The sequence below is a fragment of the Oncorhynchus clarkii genome, chromosome 5 (assembly GCF_045791955.1).
Source record: "Oncorhynchus clarkii lewisi isolate Uvic-CL-2024 chromosome 5, UVic_Ocla_1.0, whole genome shotgun sequence".
NCBI lineage: Eukaryota > Metazoa > Chordata > Actinopteri > Salmoniformes > Salmonidae > Oncorhynchus > Oncorhynchus clarkii.
The window spans coordinates 83,071,800-83,087,587 of record NC_092151.1 but is presented as its reverse complement, the minus strand read 5'-3'; positions in this window follow the sequence as shown (position 1 = coordinate 83,087,587).

Sequence of the window (15,788 nt, the reverse complement as noted above, 5' to 3'; positions counted from 1 at the left end):
CTTAACTACCCAACATTTATTGACTTGATTATTTACATCATTCTTAGCTAAGTGGTATAGTCGTTGTCACGTTGGTATGAAGAGATTTAGGAAACAGACGCAGGAATGCGTAATAGTTTTTTTATTAAGCCCCAAATTACGGCATGCAATGTAAAGGCACGGGACGAAGATCAAACAAACCCATAACAAAACACCCGAACAAAAGAGCGAGGAGTACCTCGAAAAAATAACACCCGGGACGACACCCGTAATCATCTGCACAATCCATAAGGGCACGAAACCCCAAAACACACAGCACAGGTACACACACGCACCAACAGACATTGTAACAATAATCGACAGCACCATGGTGAACAAACGGCACATATATACAAATAAAGTCAGCAAAAAAACAAACGTCCCTTTTTCAGGACCCTGTCTTTCAAAGATAATTCGTAAAAATCCAAATAACTTCACAGATCTTCATTGTAAAGGGTTTAAACACTGTTTCCATTGCTTGTTCAATGTACCATAAACAATTAATGAACATGCACCTGTGGAACGGTCGTTAAGACACTAACAGCTTACAGACGGTAGGCAATTAAGTGATACAGTTATGAAAATTTAGGACACTAAAGAGGCCTTTCTACTGAATCTGAAAAACACTAAAAGAAAGATGCACTGGGTCCATGCTCATCTGCGTGAACGTGCTTTAGGCATGCTGCAAGGAGGCATGCTGCAAGGAGGCATGAGGACTGCAGATGTGGCCAGGGCAATAAATTGCAATGTCCGTACTGTGAGACGCTTAAGACAGTGTTACAGGGAGACCGGATGGACAGCTGATCGTCCTCGCAGTGGCAGACCACGTGTAACAACACCTGCACAGGATCGGTAGATCCGTACATCACACCTGTGGGACAGGTACAGGATGGCAACAACAACTGCCCGAGTTACACCAGAAACGCACAATCCCTCCATCAGTGCTCAAACTGTCTGTAATAGGCTGAGAGAGGCTGGACCGAGGGCCTGTTGTAAGGCAGGTCCTCACCAGACATCACCGGCAACAACGTTGCCTATGGGCACAAACCCACCGTCGCTGGATCAGACAGGACTGGCAAAAAGTGCTCTTCACTGACGAGTCGCGGTTTTGTCTCACCAGGGGATTCGCGTTTATCATCGAAGGAATGAGCCTTACACCGAGGCCTGTACTGTGGAGCGGGATCGATTTGGAGGTGGAGGGTCCATCATGGTCTGGGGCGGTGTGTCACAGCATCATCGGACTGAACTTGTTGTCACCACAGGCAATCTCAACGCTGTGCGTTACAGGGAAGACATCCTCCTCCCTTATGTGGTACCCTTCCTGTAGGCTCATCCTGACATGACCCTCCAGCATGACAATGCCATACTGCTTGTTCCATGTGTGATTTCCTGCAAGACAGAAATGTCAGTGTTCTGCCATGGCCAGCGAAGTCCCCGGATTTCAATCCCATTGAGCACGTGTGGGACCTGTTGGATCGGAGGGTGAGAGCTAGGGCCATTCCCCCCAGAAATGTCCAGGAACTTGCAGGTGCCTTGGTGGAAGAGTGGGGTAACATCTCATAGCAAGAACGGGCACATCTGGTGCAGTCCATGAGGAGGAGATGCACTGCAGTACTTAATGCAGCTGGTGTCCACACCAGATACTGACTGTTACTTTTGATTTTGAGCCCCCCCTTTGTTCAGGGACACATTATTCTATCTGTTAGTCACATGTCTGTGGAACTTGTTCAGTTTATGTCTCAGTTCTTGAATCTTGTGTTCATACAAATACAAACACATGTTAAGTTTGCTGAAAATAAACAGTTGACTTTGAGAGGACATTTATTTTGTTGCTGAGTTTACAATCAGTGGGAGTAGGGGCCAGGTTTACGCAATGAAAGTGCCAGAGGGATCCGTAACAGTAACCCCCCCCCCCCCCCCACGATCACAGGAACCCAGTGCAGGACCCTGCCGAAGTTGCGTCGTTGTCGCTGCTGAAGTCATCTGCGCAAGGGCACGACAGCCCAAAACACACAGCACAGGTACTCACACGCACCAACGAGCACCATGGTGAACAAAGGGCACATATATAGAAATACAATCCGTGGGAATAGGCGCCAGATGTACGCAATGAAAGTTCCAGAGGGATCCGTGACAGTCTGGCGATTCAATGGCTATCTACTCTGATTTCAGAGCACTCTCGCGCAGCATAACTGCAGAATTTATGAATGCTCAACACCCGTTGAATATGGCCAGTGTCAGTAAACGTTGGACAAAAAAATACGTAATTTAAATGTTGCCAGCAGCACAGTTATAGTCACCAACGCTCTGGATAACATGAAAACAGCCTAACCAGCTCTTCTAGGGCAAGTAAAATGGTCAGAGTGAGTTGTTCTCTCATTTGTTTTTGTGGAAGTAGATAGCCAACATTAGCCAGTTAGCTTGGGTGCTTGACTGCCGTTGAACGCTCAACCCTACTCCTCGGCCAGAGCGGCCAGAGCATCCAGAGAGCCAAACACTCTGAATTTATGAACGGACAATCTGACAATGCTCTGGATTTACAAACACCCAGAGCGCACTCTGGCACTCCAGATTGAATTTACAAACACACCCGAAATCGTAAAATGTTTAGTTGGGTTAGCTAGCAAGAGGTTGCATAACAACAGCATCAACTTCCAGGCCAAGTTCTAGTACACTCAACTGAAACGATACCGTTTGTTTCCAGTAAGAGTTTCATGGGGTTTCATTTGCGTATGGTACAGTAGTTACAGTGCCTTGCGAAAGTATTCGGCCCCCTTGAACTTTGCGACCTTTTGCCACATTTCAGGCTTCAAACATAAAGATATAAAACTGTATTTTTTTGTGAAGAATCAACAACAAGTGGGACACAATCATGAAGTGGAACGACATTTATTGGATATTTCAAACTTTTTTAACAAAGCAAAAACTGAAAAATTGGGTGTGCAAAATTATTCAGCCCCTTTACTTTCAGTGCAGCAAACTCTCTCCAGAAGTTCAGTGAGGATCTCTGAATGATCCAATGTTGACCTAAATGACTAATGATGATAAATACAATCCACCTGTGTGTAATCAAGTCTCCGTATAAATGTACCTGCACTGTGATAGTCTCAGAGGTCCGTTAAAAGCGCAGAGAGCATCATGAAGAACAAGGAACACACCAGGCAGGTCCGAGATACTGTTGTGAAGAAGTTTAAAGCCGGATTTGGATACAAAAAGATTTCCCAAGCTTTAAACATCCCAAGGAGCACTGTGCAAGCGATAATATTGAAATGGAAGGAGTATCAGACCACTGCAAATCTACCAAGACCTGGCCGTCCCTCTAAACTTTCAGCTCATACAAGGAGAAGACTGATCAGAGATGCAGCCAAGAGGCCCATGATCACTCTGGATGAACTGCAGAGATCTACAGCTGAGGTGGGAGACTCTGTCCATAGGACAACAATCAGTCGTATATTGCACAAATCTGGCCTTTATGGAAGAGTGGCAAGAAGAAAGCCATTTCTTAAAGATATCCATAAAAAGTGTAGTTTAAAGTTTGCCACAAGCCACCTGGGAGACACACCAAACATGTGGAAGAAGGTGCTCTGGTCAGATGAAATCAAAATTGAACTTTTTGGCAACAATGCAAAACGTTAAGTTTGGCGTAAAAGCAACACAGCTGAACACACCATCCCCACTGTCAAACATGGTGGTGGCAGCATCATGGTTTGGGCCTGCTTTTCTTCAGTAGGGACAGGGAAGATGGTTAAAATTGATGGGAAGATGGATGGAGCCAAATACAGGACCATTCTGGAAGAAAACCTGATGGAGTCTGCAAAAGACCTGAGACTGGGATGGAGATTTGTCTTCCAACAAGACAATGATCCAAAACATAAAGCAAAATCTACAATGGAATGGTTCAAAAATAAACATATCCAGGTGTTAGAATGGCCAAGTCAAAGTCCAGACCTGAATCCAATCGAGAATCTGTGGAAAGAACTGAAAACTGCTGTTCACAAATGCTCTCCATCCAACCTCACTGAGCTCGAGCTGTTTCGCAAGGAGGAATGGGAAAACATTTTAGTCTCTCGATGTGCAAAACTGATAGAGACATACCCCAAGCGACTTACAGCTGTAATCGCAGCAAAAGGTGGCGCTACAAAGTATTAACTTAAGGGGGCTGAATAATTTTGCACGCCCAGTTTTTCAGTTTTTGATTTGTTAAAAAAGTTTGAAATATCCAATAAATGTCGTTCCACTTCATGATTGTGTCCCACTTGTTGTTGATTCTTCACAAAAAAATACAGTTTTATATCTTTATGTTTGAAGCCTGAAATGTGGCAAAAGGTCGCAAAGTTCAAGGGGGCCGAATACTTTCGCAAGGCACTGTATCTTCTGTAGTTGATATGTTGTCTGTTGAACATATTTGTTGTTTATTAAAGTAAACAAGTAATGATGGACTATCATTTCTCTTTGCTTATTTGAGCTGTTTTTGCCATAATATGGACTTGGTCTTTTACCAAATAGGGCTAGGGCTACCTTCTGTATACCATCCCTACCTTGTCACAACACAACTGATTGGCAAAAAAATAAAAAATCCACAAATTAACGTTTAACAAGGCACACCTGTTAATTGAAATACATTCCAGGTGATTACCTCATGAAGTTGGTTGAGAGAATGCCAAGAGTGTGCAAAGCTGTCATCAAGGCAAAGGGTGGCTACTTCGAAGAATACTGAAATATAGTTTGATTTGTTTAACACTTCTTTGGTTACTACATGATTCCATATGTGTTATTTCATAGTTTTGATGTCTTCACTATTATTCCACAATGTAGAAAATCGTCAAAATAAAGAAAAACCCTGGAATGAGTAGGTGTGTCCAAACTTTTGACTGGTACTGTATACATGATTTTGTGCGGGGGTGGTGTTGAATTGTGAATATTTTCACATTTCTCCGCACAACTGTTGCCATGGTATTCACCCTTCCTCAGGTGCCAGCGCATAGTTACATAATATGAAAATTGCACGTCATATTTTCTGAGTGGTAAGTACATTTTTCTTTTTAACATTCCACTTTACTTTATCAGCCCCATAGAAGCCTCCTAAAGACTCCGAATGGCAGAGAACTGGAGAGACGTTCCCAGTATTGGAGGATTATGATACGTGTCCAATATACTGAAAATGTTAAAGTTTTGGTGTTGGGAAACTAAGCCCCAGTTAGCCCAGTTATTTATCATCTTAACGAGGTCTGTCCTGACACACACACACACACCTCCTGATGAGGAGATATAATGGCATGTTTGCTTCATGCGAATGTGCGACATAAGTCACTGTGATCTAACATAGCATTCATATACACTGCATTCTAAAAGTATTCAAACCCCTTCCCTTTTTCCACAATTTGTTATGTTACAGCCTTATTCTAAATAAATAAAAAAATTATCCTCATCAATCTACACACAATACCCCATAATGACAAAGCGAAACATTTTTAAATATTTATTACAAATAAAAAACAGACATACCTTATTTACATAAGTATTCAGAGCCTTTGCTATGAGACTCAAAATTGAGCTCAGGTGCATTCTGTTTCCATTGATCATCTTTGAGATGTTTCTATAACTTGATTGGAGTACACCTGTGGTAAATTCAATTGATTGGATATGATTTGGAAAGGCACACACCTGTCTATATAATGTCCCCCAGTTGACAGTGCATGTCAGAGCAAAAAACCAAGCCATGAGGTCAAAGGAAGTGTCCGTAGAGCTCTGAGACATGATTGTGTCCAGGCACAGATCTGGGGAAGGGTACCAAAAACATTCTGCAGCATTGAAGGTCCCAAAGAACACTGGTCTTCATCATTCTTAAATGGAAGAAGTTGGGAACCACCAAGACTCTTCCTAGAGTTGTCCGCCCGGCCAAACTGAGCAATCGGGGGAGAAGGGCCTTGGTCAGCAATGTGATCAAAAACCAAATGGTCACTCTGAAAGAGCTCCAGAGTTCCTCTGTGGAGGTGGGATAACCTTCCAGAAGAACAACCATCTCTGCAGCACTCCACGAATCAGGCCTTTATGATAGAGTGGTCAGACAGAAGCCACTCCTCAGTAAAAGGCACATAACAGCCCCTTTGGAGTTTGCCAAAAGGCACCTAAAGGACTTAGACCATGAGAAACAAGATTCTCTGGTCTGATGAAACCAAGATTTAATTATTTGGCCTTAATGCCAAGCATCACGTCTGGAGGAAACCTGGCACCAACCCTATGGTGAAGCATGGTGGTGGCATTATCATGCTGTGGGGATGTTTTTCAGTGGCAAGGACTGGGAGACTAGTCAGGATAGAGGGAAAGATGAACGAAGCAATGTACAGAGAGATCCTTGATGAAAATCTGCTCCAGAGGGCTCAGGACCTCAGACTGGGGGCGAAGGTTCACCTTCCAACAGGACAACAACCATAAGCACACAGCCAAGAGAACGCAGGAGTGGCTTCGGGACAAGTCTCTGAATGTCCTTGAGTGGCCCAGCCAGAGCCCGGACTTGAACCTGATCGAACATCTCTGGAGACCTGAAAATAGCTGTGCAGCGACGCACCCCCTCCAATCTGACAGCTTGAGAGGATCTGCTTGGAAGAATGGGAGAAACTCCCCAAATACAGGTGTGCCAAGCTTGTAGCATCATATCCAAGAAGACTCGGCTGTAATCGCTGCCAAAGGTGCTTTAACAAAGTACTGAGTAAAGAGTCTGAATACTTATGTAAATGTAATAGTTACGTGTTTTATGTTTAATAAATGTGCAACATTTTCAAGAAACCCGCTTCGTCATTATGGGGTATTGTGTGTAAATTGATGAGGGATTTAAAAAAATCCATTTTAGAATAGGGCTGTAATGTAACAAAATGTGGACAAAGTTAAGTGGTCTGAATACTTTCCAAATGCACTGTATAGAGTGCATTCACCTCATTCTAACTTTTCTATTGTATCTCCTTATCTTCAAAGTCATCCTGATACAGAAGGGTTCACTGGTGCTGTACCACAAGCTGCTTTCATGTTTGTGTAGCCAAACCGTTTGATCCCTCAATTCGCTTTTATGAATTTCAGTAGTTGGTTTTGGTTCAAGTTATGGTACCTTTTTTGTGGGATCAATGCATTTTTCATCTATCTGCTCCCCAACAGATCTTGTATCCTTAGAGGCAATCTGAGCACTGTTTCAATCAGACAGTGACTGTGAACTGAAAATCTATCTCTGGCTGTGGTGAAGCCGAATGGTAACCTGGATTTTACCAGATTACATGAGTGATTTACCCATCTTCCTCTCCATCACTTTTATGATACTATATTTTATTTGAATCACGGTACCTCAAAGTGGGCCATCAGACCCTGCTTAGCATCTTGTAAGAGTGCTACTTACAGTCAGTGCACTGCCAAAGCTCCACTCAACTCTCCAGTCTCTCTGAGGCACTGGCTGACTTTAGATTAGAGTTCTAAAGGTCTCTCTAGTGCCACCTGGCTGTTTGTCTGTTACAAAGGAGGTTGGTGGCACCTTAATTGGGAGGACGGGCTTGTGCCAATGGCTAGAGCTGAATAGGTGGAATGGTATCAAATACAAATACATGTGTTTTATGCCATTCCTTTTGATCCGTTCCAGCCATTATTATGAGCTGTCCTCCCCTCAGCAGTTCAGATCCCATATGTAAAGGTCCAATCTACTAACAGACTCAGTTTGTATGCTTTTTATTTAATTTTTTATGTTAGTTTATTTGGTAAATATTTTCTTAACTCTATTTCTGGTACTGCATTGTTGGTTAAGGGCTTGTCAGTAAGCATTTCACGGTAAGGTCTCTACACCTGTTGTATTCGGCGCACGTGACAAATAAAATGTGATTTGATTTGAATACTTATATAAATGTCATATTTCAGGATTTTATTTTTATATGTCTAAAAACCTGTTTTTGCTTTGTCACTATGAGGTATTGTGTGTATGTAGCATGGTTCATTCTGCGTTTTGTACTTTTAATTCGGACGCTGCCACAACGAAAGGTCTGCTAGTTGAATTATTTTTATTTGCCCTGCACACAAAGAGACACACATTACGTTAACCCTTGGCGCAGTCCTAGCTCTCAGGCACCTTGCTAGCCGAAGGTCAGGCAAAAGAGAACGTCAAAAGGAAATAACATGTGTTGCGTGCACACATTCAATGCACAACATCACACCATACAATACAAGTAAAATGATACAGAGCACAATTCGGACAAAATAAAATACATATCTGCACACGAAGAGACAACACACATTATGTTAACCCTTGGCGCAATCCTAGCTCTCAGGCACCTGCGCAAGCACATGGACACTCACTCAAACACTGTCCCAAGTACTCACAAGTTACAATAGATACCCTAGTTAGCGAGCTTTGTGAAACTTGTTAACATAAATCTTTATATTATCCACATTGTAACCAACTTATGGTACCATAACAGTACATTCTGTAACATTATGACGGTCTTATTTTAAACCATTTCGGAGCCAAGGACAACAGACCTTTCTAGCTGAAGGTCAGGCAAAAGAGAACAATAACGTGGTACGGAAATACAGATAACCCGCGATGGGCCAAACCAAAATATACACAACTTTTACAATCACATGTATGTACAATATTGATATGAAAATGTGTTTGTATACCAAAGAAAAACATGTAATTAAATTTAAAAAATACACTGAATTATTATCATTATTAACATCCCCTCTTGACCTGGCCTATTTGAATTGGTCCTTGGGTGCAATTTGGTGCATAATCTAGGGGAACAACATCACACTGCTACATGTAGATTGAGGCAGAGGTAAGCAAAGGTAACCTGCCTAAATAACTACCGCACCGAATAGGGTCGTTGTCCTGTTGGAAGGTGAACCTTTGCCCTAGTCTGAGGTCCTGAGCACTCTGGAGCAGGTTTTCGATCCTGACTAGTCTCCCAGTCCCTGCTGCTGAAAAACATCCCCACAGCATGGTGCTGCCACCATAATGCTTCACCGTAGGGATGGTGCCAGGTTTCCTCCAGACATAAAGCTTGGCATTCAGGTCAAATGGACACCATTTGTGAATTGATCGCCCCCATCTAGCTTCAGAGTTCGTTCTGTTAGGTGACCTAAACTGGGATATGCTTAACACCCCGGCAGTCCTACAATCTAAGCTAGATGCCCTCAATCTCACACAAATCATCAAGGAACCCACCAGGTACAACCCTAAATCCGTAAACATGGGCACCATCATAGACATTATCCTGATCAACTTGCCCTCCGCTGTTTTCAATCCGGATCTCAGCGATCACTGCCTCATTGCCTGTATCCGCTATGGGTCCGCGGTCAAACAACCACCCCTCATCACTGTCAAACGCTCCCTAAACCACTTCCGCGAGCAGGCCTTTCTAATCGACCTGGCCCGGGTATCCTGGAAGAATATTGACCTCATCCCATCAGTCGAGGATGCCTGGTCATTCTTTAAAAGTAATTTCCTCACCATCTTCCTCAGTATGCCCCGTTCAAAAAATGCAGAACTAAGAACAGATATAGCCCTTGGTTCACTCCAGACCTGACTGCCCTTGACCAGCAAAAAACATCCTGTGGCGGACTGCAATAGCATCGAATAGTCCCCGCGATATGCAACTGTTCAGGGAAGTCAGGAACCAATACAGGCAGTCAGTCAGGAAAGCAAAGGCTAGCTTCTCAAGCAAGCTAGCTTTTCAAGCAGAAATTCGCATCCTGTAGCACTAACTCCAAAAAGTTTTGAACACTGTAAAGTCCATGGAGAACAAGAGTACCTCCTCCCAGCTGCCCACTGCACTGAGGCTAGGTAACACGGTCACCGCTGATAAATCAAATCAAATGTATTTATATAGCCCTTCGTACATCAGCTGATATCTCAAAGTGCTGTACAGAAACTCAACCTAAAACCCCAAACAGCAAGCAATGCAGGTGTAGAAGCACGGTGGCTAGGAAAAACTCCCTAGAAAGGCCAAAACCTAGGAAGAAACCTAGAGAGGAACCAGGCTATGTGGGGTGGCCAGTCCTCTTCTGGCTGTTCCGGGTGGAGATTACAACAGAACATGGCCAAGATGTTCAAATGTTCATAAATGACCAGCATGGTCGAATAATAATAAGGCAGAACAGTTGAAACTGGAGCAGCAGCACGGTCAGGTGGACTGGGGACAGCAAGGAGTCATCATGTCAGGTAGTCCTGGGGCATGGTCCTAGGGCTCAGGTCCTCCGAGAGAGAGAAAGAAAGAGAGAAGGAGAGAATTAGAGAACACACACTTAGATTCACACAGGACACCGAATAGGACAGGAGAAGTACTCCAGATATAACAAACTGACCCTAGCCCCCCGACACATAAACTACTGCAGCATAAATACTGGAGGCTGAGACAGGAGGGGTCAGGAGACACTGTGGCCCCATCCGAGGACACCCCCGGACAGGGCCAAACAGGAAGGATATAACCCCACCCACTTTGCCAAAGCACAGCCCCCACACCACTAGAGGGATATCTTCAACCACCAATTTACCATCCTGAGACAAGGCTGAGTATAGCCCACAAAGATCTCCACCATGGCACAACCCAAGGGGGGGCACCAACCCAGACAGGACGACCACATCAGTGAATCAACCCACTCAGGTGACGCACCCCTTCCAGGGACGACATGAGAGAGCCACAGTAAGCCAGTGACTCAGCCCCTGTAATAGGGCTAGAGGCAGAGAATCCCAGTGGAAAGAGGGGAACCGGCCAGGCAGAGACAGCAAGGGCGGTTAGTTGCTCCAGAGCCTTTCCGTTCACCTTCCCACTCCTGGGCCAGACTACACTCAATCGTATGACCCACTGAAGAGATGAGTCTTCAGTAAAGACTTAAAGGTTGAGACCGAGTTTGCGTCTCTGACATGGGTAGGCAGACCGTTCCATAAAAATGGAGCTCTATAGGAGAAAGCCCTGCCTCCAGCTGTTTGCTTAGAAATTCTAGGGACAATTAGGAGGCCTGCATCTTGTGACCGTAGCGTACGTGTAGGTATGTACGGCAGGACCAAATCAGAGAGATAGGTAGGAGCAAGCCCATGTAATGCTTTGTAGGTTAGCAGTAAAACCTTGAAATCAGCCCTTGCTTTGACAGGAAGCCAGTGTAGAGAGGCTAGCACTGGAGTAATATGATCAATTTTTTGGGTCCTAGTCAGGATTCTAGCAGCCGTATTTAGCACTAACTGAAGTTTATTTAGTGCTTTATCCGGGTAGCCGGAAAGTAGAGCATTGCAGTAGTCTAACCTAGAAGTGACAAAAGCATGGATTAATTTTTCTGCATCATTTTTGGACAGAAAGTTTCTGATTTTTGCAATCTGTTTTGTCCGAGTTTAAAAGTAGAAAGTTTGCAGCCATCCACTTCCTTATGTCTGAAACACATGCTTCTAGCAAGGGCAATTTTGGGGCTTCACCATGTTTCATTGAAATGTACAGCTGTGTGTCATCCGCATAGCAGTGAAAGTTAACATTATGTTTCATGGATTCATAAATCCATGATAATCAAAAATGTCAATAAGCATTTCTCAACGGCTGGCCATGCCTTCCTCCTGGCTACTCCAACCCCGGCCAACAGCTCCCCCTCCCCCCCGCAGCTACTCGCCCAAGCCTCCCCAGCTTCTCCTTCACCCAAATCCAGACAGCAGATGTTCTGAAAGAGCTGCAAAACTCGGACCCGTACATATCAGCCGGGCTAGAGAATCTGGACCCTCTCTTTCTAAAACTATCCGCCGCCATTGTTGCAACCCCTATTACCAGCCTGTTCAACCTCTCTTTCGTATCGTCCGAGATCCCTAAAGATTGGTAAGCTGCTGCAGTCATCCCCCTCTTCAAAGGGGGTGACACACTAGGCCTAAACTGTTACAGACCTATTTCCATCCTAAAGTCTTTGAAAGCCAAGTTAATAAACAGATCACCGACCATTTCGAATCCCACCGTACCTTCTCCGCTGTGCAATCCGGTTTCCGAGCCGGTCACTGGTGCACCTTAGCCACGCTCAAGATACTAAACGATATCATAACCGCCATCTATAAATGACAGTACTGTGCAGCCGTCTTCATCCACCTGGCCAAGGCTTTTCGACTCTGTCAATCACTGCATTCTTATCGACAGACTCAATTGGTTTTTCTAATGACTGCCTCTGCTGGTTCACCAACTACTTTGCAGACAGAGTTCAGTGTGTCAAATCGGAGCGCATGTTGTCCGGACCTCTGTCAGTCTCTATGGAGGTACCACAGGGTTAAATTCTCGGCCGACTCTTTTCTCTGTATATATCAATGATGTCGCTCTTGCTGTGGGTGATTCCCTGATCCACCTCTACGCAGACTACACCATTCTGTATACTTCTGGCTCTTCCTTGGACACTGTGCTAACTAACCTCCAAACGAGCTTCAATGCCATACAACACTCCTTCCGTTGCCTCCAACTGCTCTTAAATGCTAGTAAAACCAAATGCAGGCTTTTCAACCGTTCGCTGCCCGCACCCGCCCGCCCGACTAGCATCACCACCCTGGACGGTTCCGACCTAGAATATGAGGACAACTATAAATACCTAGGTGTCTGGCTAGACTGTAAGCTCTCCTTCCAAACTCATATTAAACATCTCCAATCGAAAATCAAATCTAGAATCAGCTTTCTATTTCGCAATAAAGCCTCCTTAACTCACGCCGCCAAACATACGTAAAACTGACTATCCTACTGATCCTCGACTTCTGCGATGCCACTTACAAAATAGCTTCCAATACTCTACTCAGCAAACTGGATGCAGTCTTATCACAGTGCCATCCATTTTGTTACCAAATCACCTTATACCACCCACCACTGCGACCTGTATGCTCTAGTCGGCTGGCCCTCGCTACATATTCATCGCCAGACCCACTGGCTCCAGGTCATCTATAAGTCTATGCTAGGTAAAGCTCCGCCTTATCTCAGTTCACTGGTCACGATAACAACACCCACTCGTAGCACACGTTCCATCAGGTATATCTCACTGATCATCCCCAAAGCCAACACCTCATTTGGCGGCCTTTCCTTCCAGTTCTCTGCTGCCAGTGACTGGAACGAATTGCAAAAATCGCTGAAGTTAGAGACTTTTATTTTCCTCACCAACTTTAAACATCAACTATCTGAGCAGCTAACCGATCGCTGCAGCTGTGCATAGTTCATCTGTAAATAGCCTAACCAATCAACCTACCTCATCCCCATACTGTTTTTATTTTATTTACTTTTCTGCTCTTTTGCACACCAGTATCTCTACTTGCACATCATCATTTGCTCATTTATCACTCCAGTGTTAAACTGCTAAATTGTAATTATTCGCTCCTATGTCCTATTTATTGCCTACCTCATTCCTTTTGCACACACTGCATATAGACTTTCTTTTTTTCTACTGTGTCATTGACTTGTTTATTGTGTTATTGGCTTGTTTATTGTTGACTCCATGTGTAACTGTGTTGTTGTCTGTGTCACACTGCTTTGCTTTATCTTGGCCAGGTCGCAGTTGCAAATGAGAACTTGTTCTCAACTAGCCTACCTAGTTAAATAAAGGTGAAATAAGATACAAAATAAAAATTTAAAAAGAGTTCAATCTTTGTTTCATCAGACCAGAGAATCCTCTTTCTCATGGTCTGAGAGTCTTTAGGTGCCTTGACAGCTCCAAGCGGGCCTTTTACTGAGGAGTGGCTTCCGTTTGGCCACTCTACTATAAAGGCCTGATTGTTGGAGTGCTGCAGAAATGGTTGTCCTTCTGGAAGTTTCTCCCATCTCCACAGAGGAACTCTAGAGCTCTGTCAGAGTGACCATTGGGTTCAAGCGGAGCCTTGTCTGGCAGCAAAACAGTTCATTCAGACTAATTTACTGCCTTTTAAAAAAACAGCTGATATGGCTGACTTGCTTAAACAAATGTGGTTTCTAATGACAATTGAGATGTACAAACTATGGTATAAGGGGACGACAAGCGGATAAGAGGCAATCTGTAATTTAGATTAAGACATTAATGAGCAAGCTAAGACGGACGTAGTCAATATAACTATTTGTTTAGCACTTTTGTACAGCGACAGAATTCAGAACATTGGCCGTTCTTACAGTGTTCTCCCTGTACACCAAGTCAGAACCGTAGGATAAATAAAGGGGGCATATAAGCAGACAATGAAAGCTCTTACAATATTCAATGATATTCAAACATTTCTCTAAAACAGCTTATAGGCTACATGTGCACCACCAAGTCAGAACAGTAGGCAATATTTAAAAGGGGTAAATAGGCCCAATTATTAGGGTGTGGCACATGGGCTACTCACATCTTACTACACAACATACACTTAATATTACTTTCTTAGCTACAGTATACATATCTCCCTGGCATATTACATAATTTATTCAGCAGCATACAATACATTTTTGGCCTCACCTCGTTGTGCTGTGCTCACTTGAACAGAAAGGTGGCGCGGCGGCCCTTCGTGGGCAAATTTGGTCATCAATGTCTGGCATTCTCTGCATTTATGGTGCTTCAAAATGACTGGGAACTAGGAAAAAAACAAGGTTGAGTCATGATGACCTCATTGATCTTCAGGCCATAGCTCTAGAAAGATGCAGGATTTACACTTCTGAGTTGGATGACCGTTCAAAACATATTTTCCCAGTCGAAGCTTGTTTATTTCCAACTTCCCAGTTGTCTTGAACTCACTGAAGCCAAGTTTTCACAGTTCCGAGTTAACAGTTGTTTTAGGCACAGCACAAATCATGCTTCATTGACAGAAAGACCAATGTTGAATGTTTTTCATTTTAAACTTGGAAAAGAGCCCCTTAATCCCAGATTTGGGACCACACAGCCACTACACTGAATAGCAGGCAAGTGATTGCTTTGCAATGTTTGCAGTTAGCCACTGTCACTGATTACTTCCAAACCCCTCATTGTTGAATTTTTGCGATTTCCAACTTGTTGTGTAATGTTTGTCCAATGGTCGATGAGCACCAATACATTTTATCTATAATTTCTCTTCATTACTTCTCTTCATGTGACAAGGATTAAAAAAGATTTGCCAGTAGATTGTCGACTTAATTCATGACGATTCCTGCTTGGTAAGATTTTGAAAGTATGATGTTGACATGATCAGTCCAATCAAAGCTACTGTACATATAACGTGATTTGACGTCATTTTATCTGTGGCCAATGACCTTGAGCCTTCTTGGATGGGCACTTCTAATGTAACTCTATTGCAGCACCCAATGGGCTAGAATTTTCTAGCTCTACCCTTATTAGACTTGGTGGTGACGTAGTGTCACCATGAGTGACAGAACACTGAGCCAATCATGGCGCAAAGCTTCTGTATTTTCTGCTGGCTTGCCTCACCACCACAGAAAGCACTGAGCTAGGCTGAAACACCTGCATTTTGGAGCTGCTTTACTCAAGAAAACAAAGAAGAGACGCGGCTTTATTAACTCAATGATATACATATTTTTTTATATTGTTTGCAAACTGATATGTGACACATATTTCTTTTAACATTTGCTCTACCTACACTAAATGATGGGTCGCCACTTGGTCCAACTCATAAATGAAATGCAAATCTGATATGGACAGTGTTCTTGTATACAGTCTAAATGTGGCTTATAGGAAAGAGGTGAAAGGTAATTATTTGTTTAAATCGTGTGGAGATACAGAATTAAATGTACAGTGGGGCAAAAATGTATTTAGTCAGCCAACAATTGTGCAAGTTCTCCCAAAGATGTGAGAGGCCTGTAATTTTC